The 16,334-nt window shown below is 45.7% G+C and overlaps 2 long non-coding RNA genes across 3 annotated transcripts; both read right to left on the reverse strand.

Annotated features, from left to right (window-relative positions):
- Positions 1-823: 823 nt before the first annotated feature.
- On the reverse strand, positions 824-16,328 carry LOC307202604. Of its 2 annotated transcripts, XR_013832952.1 has the most exons (4): positions 16,163-16,328; positions 15,785-15,887; positions 4,254-4,363; positions 824-922 (listed from the first exon to the last, which is right to left on the reverse strand). It is a non-coding gene; the product is annotated as an uncharacterized lncRNA (long non-coding RNA). The 2 variants fall into 2 exon arrangements; XR_013832953.1 differs by lacking the exon at positions 824-922 and having other exon boundaries at positions 2,122-4,363.
- LOC307202603 lies at positions 12,143-15,304 on the reverse strand. The gene is made up of 3 exons (XR_013832951.1): positions 14,879-15,304; positions 14,141-14,234; positions 12,143-12,918 (listed from the first exon to the last, which is right to left on the reverse strand). It is a non-coding gene; the product is annotated as an uncharacterized lncRNA (long non-coding RNA).
- Positions 16,329-16,334: the final 6 nt, after the last annotated feature.

Consider the following 16,334-nt stretch of genomic DNA (forward strand, 5'->3'; position numbering starts at 1 on the left):
CAAAGGGGAAAGGCCGCAGCTCAGTGCCTGAGCACCTGCTTCTCATGCAGAAGGTCCTAGGTTCAATCCCCAGCATCATCAGGTAAGAATGGGAAAGACTCCCTGCCTGAAACCCTGGAGAGCTGCTGCCAGTCAGTGTAGACAATAATGAGCTAGATGGACCAACAATCTGACTCAGTTTAAGGTAGCTTCCTTTGCCATAATGGAAAGAACTGCAGCTCAGTGGTAGAGCACCTGCGTTGCATGCAGAAGGTCCCAGGTTGGGTCTGCAGCATCTCCAGGCAGGGCTAGGTGCCAGGCAGGGCTAGGTGAGGCTCTTGCCTGGAGAGCTCCCTCCAGACACTGACCTAGATGAATCAGTTGGTTTAAGACAGCCTTCTACATTCCAATGCCCTGTCCCATATAATCAGATTTCTCTCAGTGGGAACGTTCCTTGGATAGCAACCTCAACCTTGGGAAAGGGGTTTGTTACTAAAGGGAAGGGGCCCTTCTGCATGCCAAGCAGATGCTCCACCACTGAGGCATGACCCTTGTCCATAAATATTAAAACTTTGTCAGGAAACCCCCTAGAAGTGGGCCAAGGGAAAGCTCATCTGTCTTACAAGTGCTGCATCCTAGATCATAGCTGTCAACTTTTCCCTTTTCTTGCGAGGAATCCTATTCAGAATAAGGGAATTTCCCTTAAAAAAGGGGGAAAGTTGACAGCTATGTCCTAGATGCCCTCTAAGGCTTAGGACTCTGGACTTACTGTGCCCAATTACCTGGCCTCCTTCGATGTGCTGGGCTGTCCTGTCTTCCACATCAGCCTTTCCAGGAGCTTCGGGTGCATGGCAGGGCTTTGCCAGAGAGCCTCCTGGCATCCTGCTGGGCACAGGGCTGCCCAGATCCTCCCTTGGTGCCTGGCGTGGTTCTTCTGCGAGGCCTGAGGCCAGAGCGTTCTCTTGATGGCCCCTGCGGCAGCAGAAGCAGCATCTTTCCAGACGCCCATCTGGGAGGACAGGTGAGGCTGCAGATCCAGAGTGGTCCAGGGTCCCTCCTCCTCCTCTGCCTGCTGGAGTGTCAGCCACTGAGTGGCCCTGCTGACGGGCAGGGTGGGGGCAGCCTCCAGGCTATCCCGGGAGCCCTCTGCTGCCTGCCGGCGCCACAGGTAAGGGGAGCGCCTGACTCCCATCAGAAGCCCTGAAGCTCGCCCCACGGTGTGGTACCTGGGGCTGGCCACATGCTTGTACCAGGCGCCTGCTGGGGCCACCAGCAGGATCAAGCCCAGGAAGCCCAGGGCTTTCCATAGGGGCCTGCGGGAGACTTGCCATAAAACCATGAGCACAGGTGAAGTTCAGCCCCGGTTCAGGTGGGCTCAGGAGCAGGGTGGCAGCTGCCTTATTTGCTTCGAAGAGAAGATGCTAGTCCTTTGTGAGTCAAAGGTGGAGGAGGTATCTCTCTCTCTCTCTGCTGTTGCTGCTGCTGCTGCTTCTACAACTTGTATATAACTGCAGGCAGGGGGGGGTGGAGGGAGAACCCCCTCCCTCTGGCTCCACCCTTTCCCCAGCTGACATCCATGATCAAGCTGGAGTCTGCATCCTCATCCCACCCTCTCCACCCCCAGGGGAGGTACCACCCTCTCTGCCACAACTCCATAGGCAGACATTCAACTGACACAAGAGTCTCTGTCACTGCAGCTGTGCCAGGAAATGATGATGGATCAGTTGGATTTCTGCCTGTCGTCAGCCCAAGCTCCTAAACATCATGACTTGGAACTCTCAGCAGCAAGGGACGTCTGGGGCCCCCTTCCCAAGGAAATGTACTTTTTAGGATTGGGGCTGTTCCTGCGTGTGCACACACACAATGGAATATTTGTAGCATGCTTAGATAGCTGGATACGAACTCAGAAACTCCCAGTGGAGCTTATAGAGCTGTGGGGAGGTAAGGAGGGGATTTATCAGGGGAATAACAAAATGGGGAGAAATTTAAACGCAGCTTCGCTCTCTGCAAAGAGCAGGAGGTTCACGGGATGGGAGGTTGTTGCAACTTTGGAGCAGAAACAGGAATTGGTCCTGTGTGGTGGGTGACCCTTGCTCCGAAAAGCGTGGTCAGAATGAAAGGGTTCAGGAACTCTGACCAGACCAAATTTCATAAAATCATACACAGACTTTACTAAAACGAAACTCTACAAGGGAGGAAAAACTCCAAATAATTACACAGATTAAAATAGCTCAGAAGGTAAGAAAGCAACAAACGCTAACTTATCCAGCTAATGAACATCAACACTTACACTTAAATCTCAGTAGGCTGAGCAACAGAAGAAGATGCTGTCAAAAGCCCAAATAGACGCTGACCTCGGCTTAGCTGGCTGCTGAGAACTCCCGCCAATCCAGGTTTTATGGGAACTTAGACCATGGGCGTTCACCTCTTCCACCCAGTTACCTTGTGACACCAGCCTGGAAACCTTAACGGGAGACAGCTGTATGGAAGCTCATTATTTCTGAGGTGCTAACCCATTCCCATAAACTGATCCTAAAGGGGTGATATCACCACACTCTGTCTCTCTCACAAACACACACCCTGCCCCATGTTGATAAGTCCCCCACAGTGGGGAGGAGGGTGAAGGCACTTGTGGGCTCACCAGCTTCATTAAGGGCAACAAGGGAAGAAATAAGATAAGTGAACATCTGTTAAGAAGACCATCCCTGCCCAATATCTTGGCCCGGTTTGTGTGGTGTATGTGGGGTGTGTGTTAGTGTACATGTGTGGGAGAGGGAGAGGGTGCTCAGCACAAGCCTGTCTTTGCTCTTGTCCCAGAGGAATTGGGGAAACGGGGATAAATTGCAGTGATTCAAAGCAAAATGAGCCCTGAGTGAGATCTAAAACGAGCTTCGGAGTTTGTTCCATGGAGCTGTGTAAACACCTCCCTCCACCCGCACTGCCCCTCTCATCTTTCTGCTGAGAAATGATGGTAGCAGAGGCCACAGAGATTTTCCTCTCCCAGCTCCCACATTTCCCTTTGCTCCTCAGTATCAGAATCATAGAACAGTAGAGTTGGAAAGGAACACGAGGGTCATCTAGTCCAAATCTTTGCCTGATAAACAAAGCAAGTGAGGGGCATTACCACACCATTCAAGGACAGTTTCCAGCCAGGAAAAAGCACTGGGGGACGACGACGAGGGGTGTAGCCTGGGAGAGTTCTAAGGGCCAGATGGGGAGGCTATAAGGGCCACATTCAGCCCCACCTGCTGTTCCACCCAATTAATAAATACTCTGTAATTGTCCTTTTCTCAGAATCAAAAACCCCTAAATGTTAGCCTATCTATGTAGTGAGGATGCTCTGACCCTCTCAGCCATTCGGGTCATAAGAAAGCTGGATCAGGCCAATGGCCCATCTAGTCTAGCATCCTGTTCTCACAGTGGCCAAACAGATGCCCCATTGCCAACCATGGAGGCAAAGCATAGCCATCATGACTGGTAGGCACTGATAGCTTCCTCCTTCCTCCATGAATTTGTCCGATCCTCTTTTAAAGCCATCAAGTTGGTGTCCATCACTCTTTCCTGTGGGAGCGAGTTCCGTAGTTTAACTACGTACTGTTTCCCTGTGCTATTATTTCCACCTTAGTGACATCTGTGTTGATGGAGACAAGGTTACTCTAATGATCTAAGGATCCTGCTTCTAAGGAAATGAGTGGCAGCCACCAAGGAGTTCAAACATGAAGCCTCCTTTGTCTTTCCTCAGCTCAAATCTAATTCTGAGTTGCTTCCCCACCCCCACCCCCAGTTCCAGCCCCTAAAGGCTGGAAAACAGCCATAGGCTGTTCATCATCCACAGGATAATAATCCCGAAAATTAAACTGCATTTTTCTCCAGCACAGACAACAGCTTTTGCAAATATAGACAGGCAGGAGGAACATCTCACAGCCTGTTGGGTTTGATGCCTGACGATCGAGCAGCCTCATTAGCTGAACCTTGCCAGGCGTGTGGAAGAGATTTGCTGTTGTGATAATAATTCATGTGTGATTAAACAAGGGCAGATGACTAGGGTCTGGCGCATGCCGTGTGACAAGAGTGCCCATCACTTTCCCATTCATTAGGAAAAGGGAAGACAGCAGAGCAAGTTACTAGAGTACAAACCTAACAATATGAATGGGAATCGGTTGGCTGGAACCAAAAAGGGAAGAGGCAGAGCAGATCAAAAGCAAAATCTTGTTGGATCTATTAGGCTGGTGCAGAAGCTGCCTGATATCAAGTTGCAACTTTGGTCCTCCTACCTCATTATTGTCCTGGGTTTCAGGTAGCGAGGCAGGAGGGTCTGTCCCAATACTACCAAGGAATGGACCTGGGACCTTCTGCATGCAAAGCAGTAGCTATGCTCCTTCCCCTAAAAAGAAAGTAAGTTTCTAGTCCTCATGATTCTGAATAAAGGACTGATTTAAATAGGAATGTAGAAAGCTCTGACTTGTATTTAATCAGGTCACTGATCCATTTTTTTGAGTGCTCTGTAAAGGTAAGGTAAAGGTAAAGGACCCCTGGAAGGTTAAGTCCAGTCAAAGGCAACTATGGAATCGTGGAGCTCATCTCACTTTCGGGCCAAAAGAACCCATGTTTGTCCACAGACAGCTTTCCAGGTTATGTGGCCAGCATGACTAAACCACTTCTGGCACAACAGAACACTGTGATGAAAACCAGAGTGCATTCACCTTCCTGCTGCAGCAGTACCTATTTATCTACTTGCACTAGCATGCTTTTGAACTGCTAGGTTGGCAGGAGCTGGGATAGAGCAACAGGAGCTCACCCGTCACGGGAATTTGAACCGCCGACCTTCTGATCAGCAAGCCCAAGAGGCTCAGTAGTTTAGACCACAGTGCCACTCATGTCCCAATAAGTACTGTACTGTGTACAGTGACTTGGAAAGTATAGTTGTTTAATTGCACACTAAAATGGAAAATGCCTGTAAGTATATTAGACATTTATTGCTGAAAGGGTTTAGCACTAGAAAATTCCACTGGGCCATACTGAAGTTCTCTAAGCTTCTAACTGAGTTAATGGCTAAAATTTGATGCTCTCTGCTAGCACTCGTGTGAGTGTTTAACCTTAGTTCACATGAGGGTATTCCATTGCAAATCTCCATCTTGAATGGAGTTGCCTGTTAGTCTTTCTTGGACGCCACAGAGACAACAAAGGATGTAATAATAAAGCCTTTCCAGGAGCTGCATAGCCTTAGGCTGAATGCAGGCTAATGCAAGCTATGGAAGAGACAGATTAGATTTTTACTCTGATCATAATTCTGTTATATATATTTTAAGAAAAGTTTATGCTTGAATAAGCATATGCTTAATAGCATTATCTGGATGTATGACTGATGTTTTCGTACCTGTTTTGAAGAAGTCCTGTTAGCAATGGTTTGAATTATAATGATGGGTCTGGAGCATTTTTATTCCAAAAGGAGCCAGCCTTTATGCATCCAATTGCTTCACGATGCACAATATTAATACCTGCAATATGGCTGGCAGTAGCTGTCCAGGGTTTCAGACTAGGGTTGCGCCGAGCCCTACCTGAAGATGCCAGGGAATGGAATGATACCCAGCTCTACCTCTCTTTTAAATCAGAACCAGTGAAGGCGGTGAAGGCCCTGTGTGAGTGTCTGGAGGCGGTTGGAGGATGGATGGCGGCTAACAGATTGAGGTTGAATCCTGACAAGACAGAAGTACTGTTTTTGGGGGACAGGAGGCAGGCAGGTGTGGAGGATTCCCTGGTCCTGAATGGGGTAACTGTGCCCCTGAAGGACCAGGTGCGCAGCCTGGGAGTCATTTTGGACTCACAGCTGTCCATGGAGGCACAGGTCAAATTTGTGTCCAGGGCAGCTGTTTACCAGCTCCATCTGGTACGTAGGCTGAGACCCTATCAGCCTGCGGACTGTCTCGCCAGAGTGGTGCATGCTCTGGTTATCTCCCGCTTGGACTACTGCAATGCACTCTACGTGGGGCTACCTTTGAAGGTGACTCGGAAACTACAACTAATCCAGAATGCGGCAGCTAGACTGGTGACGGCCACCGAGACCATATAACACCAGTCTTGAAAGATCTACATTGGCTCCCAGTACGTTTCTGAGCACAATTCAAAGTGTTGGTGCTGACCTTTAAAGCCCTAAACGGCCTCGGTCCAGTATACCTGAAGGAGACCTCCACCCCCATCGTTCTGCCCGGACACTGAGGTCCAGCGCCGAGGGCCTTCTGGCGGTTCCCTCATTGCGAGAAGCAAAGCTACAGGGAACCAGGCATAGGGCCTTCTCGGTAGTGGCGCCCGCCCTGTGGAACGCCCTTCCAGCAGATGTCAAAGCGATAAACAACTACCTGACATTCAGAAGACATCTTAAGGCAGCCCTGTTCAGGGAAGTTTTTAACATGTGATATTTTACTGTATTTTTGGTTTCTATGGAAGCCGCCCAGAGTGGCTGGGGAGGCCCAGCCAGATGGGCGGGGTATAAATAATAAATTATTATTATTATTATTATTATTATTATTATTATTATTATTATTCTGCATGCAAAGCAAGTGTTCTCCCACACTCCCAGTGAGCAATGGCCTTTCTCCCACTTCAGCCCAATGTCTGAAAGGTGTGTGTGCATGGATGGGGTGGCAGGGCCCCCTCTACCTCCCCCCAATGCTCACCCACCCTATGGCTTCCTGTGGCCACAGCAAAAAGGAGAGGGAAGTTCAGATGACCCGTTGCTACCAGTAATCCCAGGGATTCCAGCACACAGAACACTGCCCATCCTTTGATTGATCTTTAAACCCACAACTTGCAACACCATGAATATTTGATGCAAATATGATAAATGAATTGCTTTGACTCATGGGAAGTGATTTGTAAATGAAACAAAATTGTTATGGAATAAATAATAAATGGCTGGGACAAGCACGGCAGCGTCTCATTTCATATTTATACCGCTCACTTTCATTTCCCCAAAGAAACCTAGAAAAGTTAATGGGAAAGGAAAATAAAGACAGCAATTTAGTTATACAACGTATCACATTTACGCGTGCATTTCCTTTTCCTATAGCATGACAGCATACATTTAAGGCACGTTCCTTCCCCCAAGGAATCCTGGGAACTATAGTTTACCACTACTACAATTCCCAGCACTCTTACACTAGAGTTGTCACGATTCTTTGGGGAAAGCAATGTGCTTTAAATGTGCGGTGTGTATGTGTCCACAGAATATCTAAAAGCATAACATGTGGAATTGGCTGTCTTGCATTGGCTCAAACCAATGACTGGGGCTGATGGGAATTGTAGTCCAAAATTTCTAGAGGGCACCAGTTGGCAAAAGCTGCTTTAGCTTGACAAAGGGAAGAGATATTCCTTGGAGTTCAATAAATGCCTTTTTTCACGACATACTTATGAATTTTCCCTTGCTCTGGAATTGCGTTTTATCTCTGAGATGCAGCATGGAGATGAGGAATAAATCTCTAGGGTGCCTGCCTGCTCGCCCTCTGCCCCTGTTCCCACTGCCCCACCCCAGAACAGACCCTGACTCAGCAAGAGCCAAAAAGGGGTGATTCAGCATCTGAGATAAGAGTTGACGCATCAGAGGGGGACCTCCCTATGGAGAGATCCAGGCTTTCAGCCCCCTCTGCTGCATAATCCCCACTTGCTCTCTACTAACAGCTTTGTGTAAATGCTATGTTGCCTTACAAATGCCTTGTTTAAAGGAAATGAGCCAGAAATGCTGCCAGAGCAGGCCAGGAGATGATGGTGGGTGGTTTTCTGCCTCTTAAAAATGCTATTGTCATAGAGTTCAGAAAAGCTGCATAAAGTCATCACTTCCTTTTCACAAGGGACGCAGGTGGCGCTGTGGGTTAAAGCCTCAGCGCCTAGGGCTTGCCGATCGAAAGGTCGGCGGTTCGAATCCCTGCGGCGGGGTGCGCTCCCGCTGCTCGGTCCCAGCGCCTGCCAACCTAGCAGTTCGAAAGCACCTCCGGGTGCAAGTAGATAAATAGGGACCGCTTACCAGCGGGAAGGTAAACGGCGTTTCCGTGTGCGGCTCTGGCTCTGGCCAGAGCAGCGATGTCACGCTGGCCACGTGACCCGGAAGTGTCTCCGGACAGCGCTGGCCCCTGGCCTCTTAAGTGAGATGGGCGCACAACCCCAGAGTCTGTCAAGACTGGCCCGGACGGGCAGGGGTACCTTTACCTTTACTTTACTTTCCTTTTCACAAACGCCACCCATTTGGATGTGAAGACATAATTGTGTTGGAAATGGATGAATGAGGGGCTTGCTTGTTCCTTAACCTTCAAACATCATTTCTTTTAATACATCTTCAGGTCACCTGTGCCTTTTTCAGAAGAGTAGTTATGTCAAGCTCATGGTGCCCAAACCTTTTGGCGATAAATTGTAATTATTAGGTCTTTCTGGAAATTTTCCTCTTCTTCAGGGCTATAGCCAGACAAAATACATTCTTAACCTTTAGATTAAGGGTGCTGATGGTCCTCCAGCTCATCTTGGTCTATGTGTTGACTTCTAAGAGTCCTGCTGAAATATACTCTGAGTCGAGTGTGGATTTCATGCTCTTTATTCAGCTCAGAGTAGTGAGGAATGGAAGTTCTCCCGAAATGTCTGCTTTATATACATTATTTACACAATGGGCCCCACGTGATTGGCTAATTCTGGGATTCACCTGTAGGCCAATCAGGTTGCGGATTCACTTCCACCCAGAGTTGGATTGGGTGGCTCCTGCAGACCAATCAGACTGCTGTATTCTGGATCCTATTGTTCTAGGACCAATCAGACTGCTGCATTTTGGATCCTATTCAACTCAGTACATAACACCAGCCAAGATTATTCTGACAACTTGTGGTTTCTTCAAACGTCTGGTTCCTTTAGTGTTCTGATTTGCTTGCCCAAAGTTTATGCAATGGTTAGACTATATCAGGCCTTTATGGAGCATTTGTTCTGATTTTATTGTGAGACAATTATTCTGCATTCATTCTGATTTGCTTGTAAGGTGTTTACCAGTCCTCTTGTTAAGTCCTTCATTTACCCCACACACTTTTAAATATGTTTCTCTGCCCCTTTCAAACTACAAAAGTCTGGTTTGGGATTTTTTTTTTAAGTGGATTGTTGGGTTTTTAAAAAAGGAGACAGAGCACTTTGATCCACTTCAAGTTTGCATACCTTAAGTTCTGGTATTTATTTTTTGCTTGTTATCCAAAGGTCTCCAAGCAACTTACAGGTATTTTGTGTGACTTCTTTTAATAGTGTTGTAACTGATACAAGCAGCAACAACAACTGAACACCCCTTCACAACCAAAGGGCTCTTTGGTTTGACATACTCAGGCAAAATACTGACAGTGTGGAGGAAATATTGACTGTTCTCAAATATTGGCTGATCTATTCTAAGGGAAAGTTTTAATTGCCTTATTTCCACTTTGGGGATATATTTCTTACAATAACAGCTCTTTCCCTGTGAGGACAGAGCAACAGAAACACTAATTCATGTTCTTTCTGCATGCACCTTTTTCAGAGATGAACAAAAGGGATAATTTGCTCCCGTTTTACTAAAATACCCATGAAATTATTTATTGCTGTCCCTACTTATTAGCCAATATGAGTAAAACAACAATGAAAACAATAGGTTCCCCCCTTTTTGCTGAAAAGTTTTGTAAAGGATACCATCAGCTTTATTTTTTATATATTTATTAATTGTATTATTACAGTTACCTTTTCTCCAAGGATCTCAAGGTGGCATATATGGGCCCCCTACCTCTCCACAACAACCCTGTGAGGTAGGTTAGGTTGAGACACTCTAACTGACCCAAGGTCACCCACTGAACTTCATAACCAAGTAGGGATTCAAACCCTGGTCTCCCAGGTCCCAGTCAAACGCTCTAACCACTATAACATGCAGGATATAGCTTAGCTTGTTTTATATTAAAAATCACACACATCACTTTGGTGTTTTATCTTGTTTTTATGTGGCCACCTCATAAAAAAAAAATGTGATTCACTGATTGAGAAAACTAGGTGGTAAGAGGAAGGAAATTGGATTTTCTGGAGGCGGGCATGGCTGCTCAGGAGCACTCATGTTAAGCAGTGAGGAAGTGCGCTGCAACACTCGGTTGCGGTTCCCACTTGTACATAATTGCAACTCACTGATTTCCTCTCCTCACCCCACACCCCACTCAATGCTTCTTAGAAAGGGCTATATAGACACACATCCCCCAGGTTATGAATGAAGAATGAAGTGAGTCAGCCCTCAAAGAGGACGGCACAGGATAATCCTATTTGGCTTTTAAACTGTGAACAACACCAAGTCTAAATTTGGGGTGATTCATTCAGGCAGTCGGTATAACAAAGCCATTTTCTACAACCACTTCGATGGCTTGGGGGAATGAGAGGGAAGGAGGGAGAGAGATTAGCTATCATCAGATGTAGGCTTCTCCCATGATGTTCTTTCCAGGCTACCTGCCTCACTACTTTCTGCCCCTCCTTCACATCTCTCCTCAAACCATAGTTGCCGGAAGGAATAAACAAATCAAAAAGTGAAATGCTTCTATAGCCCCCATTCACAAAAGAGACCAGCTGGGCCTTTCTCAACACTGCTGCTAGGGAGTCAGCCAGCTGACTCGCTGCACTGAGCACAGGTTGGTTGATCAATCAGTCAATTTCCTCCATTCCAAAGATGCTGCAGAATTGTCCACCCTTGAAGGAGACTGCCTGCTGCTTCTCTGTATGAGTCACTGCTTTGCCTTTGCCTTCTTCCAATCAGTTAGCACTGCAGGTAGGTAACATTGCCTTGCCCTTGCATGGATTGCAGCAGTCACTCATTGCCAAAGCAGAGAGGCTGAAGAATTGCCTGATTCCAGAGGAGGGTGCCTGTTGCACTTCGGCATGAGTCGCTGCCCATGGCCTTGCATCCTTCTGGACAAAAGGGAAGTCCAGATCAGCAGCCAAAGGGAGGGTGAAGCAAGGTCCTCTGAGGGCAGGTAATTCTTAATCTTTTACACTCTAAAAGTAGTAAACTGGGGGTGGGGTGGAGATGTAAGAAAAAAGTGTACCCCTGTTTTAATGTAGAAAAGGTGTGCCTTGGTTATCTGGAATTTGGGAAATCTAGAGCAGCATTTGTCAGCTTTTAGAAAACATAATTTGCTTAAAAACAAACAATCATATTTTGCATACCAAAAAGCCTGAAACTAGCCTTTCTTACTGGCACCAATAGTTGCTACTATCAAAATATACCACCAGGAAGTGCTGCTTGTTACAAAGTGACAGCCTACTCCATTGATATAAAATGGACACATAATTAAGGATAGAACAAAAACACAGCTTGTATACATGTAAGCAAAGGTAATCTTTATAATTCAAATACAAATTGCATTTGGAAACGTTTTTAAGAAGAGATTTGTACCTGCCTTTCAGGTAAGATCTTATCTTAAAATTCTGGCAGCCAAAAGACACATTGCCAGCAAGAAATCTGGATCTAGCTACAGAGAGTTTTCCTGTATTTATGTGTTAAATCTGCTGCAGCAAAAACAAGCAAGGGGTGTGTCCAATACTGGTTGTACTCAGAGTAGCCCCATTGCATTTTTCATTTTCATTTTTTACTCTGAGTAAAACTTGCTCCGATACAACCCAGAAAGTCTTGTGGCATCTGAAAGCAGGGGTGTGGGGGAGCACTGAATGTTGCTGTTGCTCACCACCCCAATCCCCGAGTGGTGAAAGATTCCAGGGAATAAAAAGATTCCAGGCAATCAGAGGGCCTTCTGGCGGTTCCCTCACTGCGAGAAGCCAAGTTACAGGGAACCAGGCAGAGGGCCTTCTCGGTAGTGGCACCTGCCCTGTGGAACACCCTCCCACCAGATGTCAAAGAGAACAACAACTACCAGACTTTTAGAAGACATCTGAAGGCAGCCCTGTTTAGGGAAGTTTTTAATGTTTGATGTATTACAGTATTTTAATTTTTTGGGAAGCTGCCCAGAGTGCCTGGGGAAGCCCAGCCAGATGGGCAGGGTATAAATAAAATTATTATTATTATTATTATTATTATTATTATTATTAAACTGTAGGCCACAGCCCTCACTGTAGGCTTTGCCACCTTGGGGCCCTCCAGATCTTTCGGACTACGATTCCCATCAGTGCCAGCCAGCATGCACTGGCTGTGGCTGATGGGAATAATAGTCCAAAACATCCAGAGGGCCCTAGTTTGGCAAAGCCTGCCTTACTGAGACAGCATACAGGCACCGAGTCAGTGTCTAGTGGGAGGTGGTGGCAGTTTGTAGTTCTGCTCAATTTGCTTGTTGGAGTGACTGAGACAAGTAGCGTTGCTTGTGTGTGTGTGTAGCTTCATTATGATGGCATATTTACAATGCCCCCTTCGGCAGGATACATCACTCGAGTCCCTGCGCAGTTTTACAGACAAGTGACACTTAAGATGGCCCATTATAGTCAGCCGCTGCCGTCTCATTTCGCACTAATTGCTTTCCCAAATTGGATGGGCGCTTCTCTGACATGGAAAACAGTGGCAGAAGTATCATTAATCTGGGACAGAGACTGGGGGCAGGGGAGGGAAGGGGTAATTGCTAGCATGGAGTGCTTTATGCAGTAATTACAACTCTCATGCAGCCAGTCATTCCTAATCACCTCTCCGCCCCCTAACACTTTCCTTTACACTCCAGTTGCCCCATGCTCAGAGCCCTGTATGCCTGTGAGCCCCTGAAAGCATTTTCAAAAAGGGCAAATATTATTCTGCATTTTGAAATGGTTTTTGAGGTGCTAAAACATTTCCACTTTGCACTGCTCATGGTTCTTTATGCAGTCATTTATTGGTTTTCACTGACTTGGTGTGGTGGTGTTGTTGTTCTTGTGGGTTTTCGGGGTGTGTCTGGATGAGGCCCTTCCCGTTCTTGGGGTCCTGCTCCCAGTGAAGGTTAGAACCTGACAAAGGAAGTTGCTGAATTAGTCAGACAAGCTTCTCTGTAGGACAATGGCCTTAGCTACCCACTGAAGTGTCCTCATTGGCATCCCAAAAGAGCTAAATTGCAAGAGCTACAAATATGCGACAGGGCCCTCCAGGCTTATGTGTGGGCCTTTTTTCCACCACCACGCCTCCTAGCTGCTAGGTAGGAAAACAACAGGAGAATGTGTGTGAGCTGAGTTTTGTAAGCAAGCTGGGACACAGAGATGTGCTCACTCTGTGCTAGATCCCAAGCTGTGACTAATGAAGAAGCAAGATCAGTTGGGATATTATTGCTGTGACACCCTCCATCTTATGCTCAGGTTGTCTATATGTGTAAGTAAAGCCATATATCCTAAAGACTCCGCAATTTCTGCTGACCTTCATTCCAAGGAAATCGAAACTGGTATAAGCTCCTAGAATTTCTGGAGTCTCACTGCTCAGAGATTGAGGTGGCGTGTAACATCATAATTATCACCATTATTATTATTAATTACCCATCCTTCGCCCTAAGGTCCCAGTTTACAATTAAAACACAGTATTAAAATCAGTTTAAAGCAACCTACAATAATAGAATATAAAAAATATATACATCTAAAAATAGAATCTAAAAATATACATCTCTTTCAGATATTTGGGTATTTCAAGCCTTCAGACACGAATATGAGCATCGTGAATTAGGCCTGGAAATGAACTGGTAACCAAGAGGTAGCTATTTGAGGAGCAGATGTAGAGGGTTTTCACATTAGAACTTGTAACAATGCACATGAGTCTGAATTTTAAAATTTCCTCCTCTCACAATCCATTTTCTTTTCGTGCTGTATCTTTTTAGGTTGTAAGCCTACAGGCAGAGACTGACTTTTTTTCAAGCCATTCTGCAAGCCTTTTATAGCTGAAGAGCAGGATAATTTTTTTTAAAAAAAATAATAAACACATTCTCATAAGTCTATTGGGCAGAGTAAGCTGAAAGGTGGTGATGTCTCCATGGCTAAGCAAGGATTTGAATCTAGAACTCTTTGGCTTATATCCAGCACTTTGGACAGCACCCTTTAGGACTAAAATAGTAGAATTTGTTTTTTAAAAATACTGCTTAATGTAATAAAACATGCAAACCATAAAAATGCAACAGCCAGTAAAATTTCCTAAGGTACCAGGTTCAATTCTCTGGGAGAATTTCCAGGTAGTGCTGAGAATGTTGCCTACCTGAAACCCTGCAGAACTGCTGCCAGTCCTTGCAGACAATGCTGGTTTAGATAGACCAATGATCTTGCTTAGCAAAAGGCAGCATTCTCTGTACCTATTATTAAAAATGAGACTAAAATGAAATGCAAACAAATTTATAGTGATAATGCCGCTTATTGTGCCACACTAGCTGAAATGATAGAAATGCCCTAAAGCAGAATTTGCACGGGAAGAATGAGGACACAATCTCATACGTGTACATTTCATGTCAGTGACACACCCCAAACGATGATGCAACTTTATACCAGGCCTGAGGCTAATGTGGAATAAAAATAAACTTTGGGCCAGCACAAATGCCCTCTACAAAATGGCAGTTCAAACCGAGGCCTAGTAATGTATAACCATCCTTTCTTTCAACTTGCTCGAACTTTACAGATGATTTATTCTTATTCTTATTTAGAAAAATTATATTTTTGCCTTTACTCCCAGACAATATCCCATTTAATCCTCAGAACAACTCTGTGAGAAACAGTCACTACTTCACTGCCTAGCCTGTTTCAAGGTCACCCAGTGAGTTTCACGGACAAGCATGGATTTGAACCCAAGTCCCACTGTAACATTCTAACTACTGCAATACATTGGTAAACCTTGATAACCATTTTTGATCAATTTAACTGCCACGACCTTTTCCCAAAGGCTCTTGGGAAATGTAGCTTTGAGTGAGTGTGCCCTGTAGATTTCTCTGTTAAATAGCCATACCTTCCTCTCATCAAACTACAGTTCCCACAGTTCCTTGGGAGGAGAAAATGGCCGCAAAACAAATCGAAGTCTGTGGAGCAAATACAGTTGAGTGCCTGAAGGGGGCGTTCTACAATATTTTGATATAGCGGCCGGCCTGAATATGCAGCTCTATGGGTGGGGACTCTCTACACTAGAAAGAAAGAGAAAGAAGCTCACCGTGCTAGAGCGTCATTTTAGGAGGACATGGTGCATGAAGTATAGAGATAAGAAATAGGGACTAATCCATCGATTGAGAACTTCCTGGTTTGCACTGAAAGACATTTCAAAATTTCCAATGGAAAGTTGTCCAATGTTTAATTCAATGTTAAAATCATGATTCTAGTGTACCCGTGTTTATTCTCAAAAAAAGATAGCGGCCAAGATGGGTGTAGGCCTTAATTTTTAAAACGACCTGCTAGCCAGATCAAATGCAAATGCCAATATTGTGAGTTATCCCATTTTGCTGCTTGGGGGCAACCCCAGAGTGCAGGCTGAAGGCTGGCTTGGGACAACATTTTATTCTTGCAATTTTTTATTCCCCCCTCCCCTTGGGGTATTTCTTGTTTTCTATTTTTAAATTTGTTCCACTACTGAATCTGGTTTGGGTTTCCAGCCAAGGTCCATCTCCCGCCTCCTCAGCAAAACTCTTAGCTTGCAGCAAAGGGCAGTCTAATAACATTTCCCGCTGGAGTCCTAGCTCAAAACCAGTGAGCTCAGGAAGGTAACTATGCAGGCTCCTTCCATCAGCTGGAAGGAGAGAAGAGAAGGGATGCAGGGTGGTTCCATAGAAGCAGCTGAAAGGCCAGCAATTTGGGGACCCCGTCTCTCCTTGAACTGTTCCACCCCAGCTAATCATTAGAATAAATTGCAACTAAGGACTTGTACCTGAGTTTTATCTTTCTCCTCCTTCCTCCCAGTCAGTTTTCCTTTTATGCCACGTCTTTTTACCTGAGAGCAGGGACTCTGGCAGCTTCTTTTGACCAAAGACCTGAGAAAAAAATATTTATGTAAATAAGCGCAGAATGAGCCTTTTAAATTTTGTGCATGTGTTTTCAAGGCCCGAATTAGAAAATTTCCAGAAGGAATTAGAAAGAAGAGCATCCGCTCCAGTCTTATTAGTTACCATAGCTGTCAACTTTTTCCTTTTCTTGCGAGGAATCCTATTCGGAATAAGGGAATTTCCCTTAAAAAGGGGAAAACGTGGACAGCTATGTTAGTTACTGGTGGTGGGAGGATGAAACACAAACCGCTGTCCAGTTGCACCTGTGCTGAAACGTTTTATCCATTGGTTCCTATGGGAAGCTCGCAATTCAGGCCCCCTTCCCCCGGGAAAAAGGGAAGCGGGGAAGATAAACTTAGAAACGCGGGAGTTGCTACCCGTGTGTCAGTCTATACATTAAGTCTATGCGACGCAGGAGGCGGCGGCGGTGGCGCT

This window comes from Podarcis cretensis, assembly GCF_951804945.1.
Source record: "Podarcis cretensis genome assembly, chromosome: 14".
Classification (NCBI taxonomy): Eukaryota; Metazoa; Chordata; class Lepidosauria; order Squamata; family Lacertidae; genus Podarcis; species Podarcis cretensis.